Source organism: Epinephelus moara, chromosome 19, assembly GCF_006386435.1.
Source record: "Epinephelus moara isolate mb chromosome 19, YSFRI_EMoa_1.0, whole genome shotgun sequence".
Lineage (NCBI taxonomy): Eukaryota > Metazoa > Chordata > Actinopteri > Perciformes > Serranidae > Epinephelus > Epinephelus moara.
Genome location: NC_065524.1, coordinates 30459110 through 30465978, shown reverse-complemented (window position 1 = coordinate 30465978; position 6869 = coordinate 30459110).

Genomic DNA, 6869 nt, shown 5'->3' with positions numbered 1-6869 from the left:
GACACTAACCGTCAGTTTTGATTTGATTGTTGATTGCAATCAGCTGTGAGGCGGAGCGATACATACACAGTGAAATAACCGTGATGTTGTACTCCAATATCGTCACGGTTTTACTGTCTCTCGAACAATCAGATTGCAGGGCTGGAACTAACTGTTGTATAAATGAATATATATATACATACACACACACACACACACACACACACACCACACACACACACACATATATATATATATATATATATATATATATATATATATTTCAATTTTCAATTTTATATACTTTATTAATCCCCGAGGGGAAATTCAATTTTTCACTCTGTTTGTCAATTACACACAGGTCCGAAGATGCACAAACTGGACCTATACATGCACTAAGTGGAGCTACCAGTCCACGCTCCATATTTTGGTCTGGACGGGCTGAGTCGATGCCTTGAGCTCTGTCATGTTCCTCGGGCCATTCCTGAGCCGTTTTGTGGTGTGACATGGTGCATTGTCCTTATGGGTGCAGATCTGATGACAAGTTTGGGGGGGGACACAATCAGTTGTGATTTTTTTTTAATTGCACGCGTGCAAATCATGCCCACAGAGTGCTTGAGATTGGCAGCATATTTCACGATTTCATAGAGGCTCATCACCATCACCAAGTCATTCAAAAAGCACTACACAGAGAATCATATGCTTACCTTTACTGTTTATTTCTCTGAAACAGCCAATAGTACATGGAGCCAGCCATCACCCTCCTTTTCACTGCTTCACTGTTAGTTAATGCTACTTCTAGTTTCAATTTTCATTTATTTTAGAATTGGGAATGTGGAGTCGGAAAATACATTTGTTCAATTTCAATCATTTATTCCATTACAATTTGTCCCCAATTTGCCCCCCCCCCCGGGATCTGCACCCATGATTGTCCTGCCTCTGGGGAGTGCCGTAGCCATGAGGGGGTGCACTTGGTCTGCAACTGTGTTTGGATGGGTGGAGCATGTCATGGCATCCACATAAATGCCAGGACCCAGCAGTTTCCCAGCAGAACATTGCATTGTAATGAGATGATCAGTGTTACTCTCTTCACCTGTTTTAATGATTTGGCTGATTGGTGTAGAGGCTAATATACACAACACAGCAAATTGTCACTTTTACACTTTGTTTTTTTATACCTATTAAAATAATAACATGAAGGAGAACATGTTAATCGGTGAGAATAGTGTATGTCAATCACATAAAATTACAAACTGTGACACTTGATTACATGCTCAATCCTTTCCAGTTCATCCCCCCTGTGTGTGTGTGTGAGGATGACTTGAATGCAGCACAGGAGTGACGGGGCCTGACACTGAAAATGAAAACTACTACAGAAAGGTAACGACAGCATGTACAATCTTAGTTGCGACTTTAAACTTCTAAGGACACAGATATGGGATTTGTAGGACAACATGGCCTAATCCCAGACTCCAACTGTTAAACCTTTAAACTGCAGCTAAGGTAATGACAGAACATCAGTCACAACGGTGCAATGTTTTCCTGTTTGTATACTGATAAATTATATTATATTATAATTATATTGCGTTAATGTGAATAGAAATTATATTTATACATTTACATTTTTTAATTTAAATTATTTGATTTGAATTCTTTGAATCAGAAACTGACTTTAGTTAAGTTTCTATTTTGTGACTATGCTTCAAGAGTTTTTTTGTTTGTTTGTTTGTTTTTATCCCAATAAGCTTATCCCTTAAATGTACTGCTCAAGCATTTGGTAGAGAAATATTGTCATATAATTTTTTAAAAACATGCTCTTCTAAATGCTTTATTTGTCCTTTTATGGTAAAGGAGGGAACGTCACAGCAAAACTGCTACCAATAAAAATAATAATAATAATAATAATAATAACAATAATAATAATAATTTTGTTGTTCTTTTTAAGTTTAGTTTTTTACTGTCTAAAGCCAAAATAATAAATTTACAATTTCTTATGAAACTAAAAAAGGACGAATATTCACAATTTATATGTTTAATGTTATTCTATATACATTTCATTTAAAAAATATATATCTATGATTTTTCACAATTTTTTTATAAAGTACTGTAATGATAAATATCAAGAACAAATACATGGAAATATTACTAGTACTAGTATTACTAAACCCACGGTAACAAACCAATATATGTTGCTATACTAACATATTACAAACATAACAGTACATGGTTTGTGATTTTTATTTTTTCTTTCTGTTTACAAATACCATAAAGTGGCATCACAACTGTCTGGCCAATATTTAAAACCATGGGGTCCGTTTAAAAAAACAAAATAAAAATAAAATAAAATAATTTCCCCAAGGACAAAAAAAAAATGCAAACTAAAAAAATTGGCTTTTATTAATTTGTATTTATTTAGCTAACTAATAATTCTTAAACATCTCGAATTCATAATTGTAAGTTAAGAATAATTTGTTTATTTTACAGTGTATTTATTTTGTTTATTTACCTGTCTACACCGCAGTGTGTCTGACTCCTGCCTCTTTAAATGAAAACCCTGCTAATGAAAATCCACCGTTAACACCCCCCTTCCTCCTCCTCCCCTCGGCCTCCCTCCTGCTCTCTGCCCCGGCCGGGCACCGGAGCCGGATCCCCGGATCACCGCAGGCTGTGTGACGGTTCACGGAGCTGCAGGGACACAAGCAGCAGCAACAGGTATCATCTACTTTTCAGACAGTTTCACACCTGTTTGTGCTCGCGTGCCCCTGCTCTCTAATCCCTTCATCATCATCATCATCATCAGCCGGCAACAAGTGGCAGCTCGTGCCCGGCTCACAGCTCCCTCAGCCCGGGTCCCAGCACCAACTTCCCCCCGCTGAAGCTGTGTGTTAGTGTCCAGGCCTGAGATGAACCCAGCGGGTTTAAAGTGTCTCATACTCGGTGTGTTTGACTTTCAGGGTGTTCGCTGGGTTCAGAGCACGGAGCGGCCCTGCTGGGCGGAGCAGAGTGCGGGAAGCAGCAGGAGCAGGTGGGCGGTGTTTGTCTGCGGAGCACCTGAGATACAAGGTGAACACAAGTGTCTTCATTCAGGAATCAAATGGTACCAGTGCTGCGTTCAAGTGCTGCTCGGATGATCCTTGATCTTGAGTTGGGTGTGTTCATTAGCTTTTAAGCAGGGGTGGAAAAATACTAGAATACTGTAATAAAATAAAAGTACTGTTGCTATAAAGAAGATATACTCAAGTAAAAATAGAAATACTTCTGTAAAAATAATTTACTTTATATTAGTACAACAAAATTAGGACGATCAAAATGTACCCTGAGTACACGTTACTATTACTATTATTAAATGTCAACATACACACCAGTGGAACAACATCAGCGACATGATCCCTTGTGTCCAAACCAACAGTAAATTACATTTCTAGACAGCACTAAGCAGCCTGTACATACAAATGATTATCAGTCAGCTGAGCCTGGTTAACCTGAAAAGAGACAAAAATGATTAACGATAAATAAAAAGTCTGTGGTGCAAAGAGCAATGTTAGGCCTTGATCACACAGAAAGTGTTTTAGCAGCTGGAGGTGCCTTTTTGTAATTGTTTTTAATGAGAATGAAGCTTTTTGCTTGTGTTTTTTTCATTTCGACGCACCTCACATTTCTGCGCTCAAGGTGCCTGGCGTTTTTGCCGGAGCGCTCTGAACTCCTTGAGTTGAAAAAACTTCTACTCAGAGCAGAAAAGTGCCCCATGTCATCTTTTTTTCCCAACTGGACAATTTGAGAGGCGGGCCTTCTGTGGTGGTCACGACTACAAGTTTACACTTGGTAAACAATGGAGGAGAAACTGGTGGTAGCGGTAGCTGGATACCCAGAGCTATAGACAGCAGGTTGTCAAACTGCCCCTGAGTCATCCTAAAATATGCCTGGAAACAGCCATCATGGAGGAGAAGCTCCTGGACCAACAGGTGGTACTCCTCATGATCCACCCTCTATTTTAGGGTCTCATGTACCCACACAGATCTCTGTTACCCTGTGCCCAACAAACTATTTACTGACAGCCTCTCAGCCTCAACCAGAGCTACAGCAAGTACCCTCTGCCTCAACATGTCAGGAACTACATACTGATTCCTGTGAAATTAAAGAATAAAAATGGTAGATTGATTACACGGGAAGGTTAGTGTTAGGACGTGATGGGCCTTAATCTGCATGCATAAAATAACCTGCCACTTTTTATTGAATCAACATCAGAGTAAATCAATATAAACTCCACAGTGGCTGCAGCCATAAACACATTACAGCAAACGAGAGACAGCACAAGTTTTATACACCACGTCACACACACAGGCAACGCAGTGGTCGTCAACCTTCTCATCTGGAGAGTGAGTTAAAGAGTTTGTTGCCACAACAAGAGCAAAAGTTTAGTAACGTACTCTTAAGGAGACAGGGTTGCAAGGAAACACACATACTTTTACTGAAGTAACATTTTCAATGCGGGACATATTTCCTCCACCACTGATGAATATAACACACACACACACACACACACACTCCTGTTTGTGTGTATTGGTATTGACCTGAACTGACCTTTGACTTAACAAGACGGCTCAATTAAGAAGCTGTTTAAAATGACAAAGTATTCACAAGTGCTCTGAGGTCAGTTATGTGTCGTTAATGCTGAGAGAGATCCTCTATCACACACCCCCTCCCCTTTCATCACACACACACACACACACACACACATAAACACACACACATGCGCGCTTTAACACCCGGCTCATGTATCTGTGGATGGTTTTGCCTCGGCTCAGAGCTCTCTATGAGCAGTGACTCACATCGTGCCATCGAGTTGACTCAGTTTGTTTTCTAAACTTGAATCTCCGAAATGTCGTGAACTGAAAACAATACTCAGAGTCTTAAGCTGCACTAACGCCCCCTACAGGCTGGAGTGTTCATTACAGCCACAGCATCAAAGCTTTACACTGAAAGAACAACATAAAGATGATTTATATATTCTTAGAGTCTTATCAGCAGTGGTGGTAAAGATGTTAAGTTTGCCCTGAGTGTAGTGCTAGAGGAAAGACCATGGGGTCACTGAGGTGTACAGAGTTCATCCTCTGAGGAGCAGGAATCTGACCTGTGTTTTATGTTTAAGCCGTGTTTTTAGCTTTTATGAAAACATAATGTTGTCATGTGGAATTCTGAATATATTCTCAAGTTATACGCTGGAAGTTTTCATGCATTTGTTCTTCCTCTTCCTCCTCCTCTTCAAATGTGCCTCAGTAACAAAACAGACTAAAATAGCTGCTTACACCTGGAGGAGAGTTTTCTTTGCTGCAAGTCAAATTACAAGTTATAAAATTAGTTTTGCAACTAGTTGAATGATATTTAATCTTCATTAACAAGTTCATCAAACCCCTGCAGATCACTTTGACCTATTAAAGGGACCCTGTGGAGAGTTTGAACACTAGTATGAGCAGTGATGGAAGAAGTGTCTGAGGGAGCTTTCAGACCTAGAGTTGTCTTGCTTTGGTCTGAATCAGGGACTCATTTTGTTGCAAAGTGGCATAATTGCCTAGAGTTGGTTCGTGTTCGCAGCATTTACAAGAGGACCAGATCAAATGCCTTGTGTGAGAAAGCTGCTCTTGATTGGTCAGAATTTCCATGTGGGAAAAATCCAGGAAGTAAAGCAAACGTTGAAGAAGAGTACACTTGCAAGATAAATGTGACACTTTCTAATGTCACAATGGAGGGACAACTACGCAGGTTGATTTTAGCGATTTTTGATTTTCCACCAGTACTCGCTGCTGCTTTGCCTCTGAAATGTCTTGGAGTAGAAGTATAACATACCCTAAATAAATTAAAAAAGATTTATTTATTGTGTAATTGTGTTGGTGAGTAACACTGAATGTGAACGCAACTTTAAGCAACTTATTTAAACCTAAAATCATTTTAGAAGTGTGTGTTGGTCTGTTGCCCCCTGGGACGTTTTCTCTCCATCAGATTCCTCTCTGTGACAAAGACGTCTAAACTTAGCCGGTGATATAACAGGCTGAGCAGATCAGGCTGCTCTGGGATCAGCCTGTCAGTCACTGCAGAGGAGCTGAGTGCCCTCCTACAGACATGTCACATACATGAACAGAAACATAGTTAAGAACTATGAACTAGAACTAAATACTTTAACATGTTAATATCATTAGATTTATTTCCAGCCCCCCAGTGACACCTGTTTACTAAAGTCAGGCCGCAGAGGTGGACTCAAAGTTTTAAATAATGTGGTAAACATGGGCTACAAGATGACGTCATAGTTCGACAGATTTCTTTATATGGTCATTTGCTCCAAGCCCTCTGCTGCAAGTGTTTCCATTACATAGCCTACACTGCTACATGAAGCTACATGCTAACACTAGAGAAACGTGTAATCTTGGTTGCAGATGTTGTGAATTTCTGCCTGCTTTTGTATCGTATTCCTGCTGGAACATGTCCGGTTGTGTTTAGAAGCTTTTATTGGTGATGTTTCATCGGAAAAAGTGCCGCCATTCTCTGTGACAGTCATTCCCTGGCTGCAAATACGGTGCAGAGACGCAGAGAGTGCCTGACCAGTCCAAGCAGACAGATCCAAAAAGTCATCAAGGTAGGACATCATAATGTTCTGCAAAAACACTTTTCTGGCCATTATTCAACATCATATCTCAGAAACAGAAGGAGAGACATTTGTCAGATACTGAATTGGTGACACTCATCTTGAAACTGCTGATTGTATAGATCTTCTGTGCTGCTGGGTGGTGTGGTGGCGAAAAGGCCCAGAAATGTCTGACAGTTAAGGTCAGGTTAGGAGCAAAACATGTTTACGTAGATTGAACAACCTTCAATGGGGCAGAGTGACAAGAGCAGAA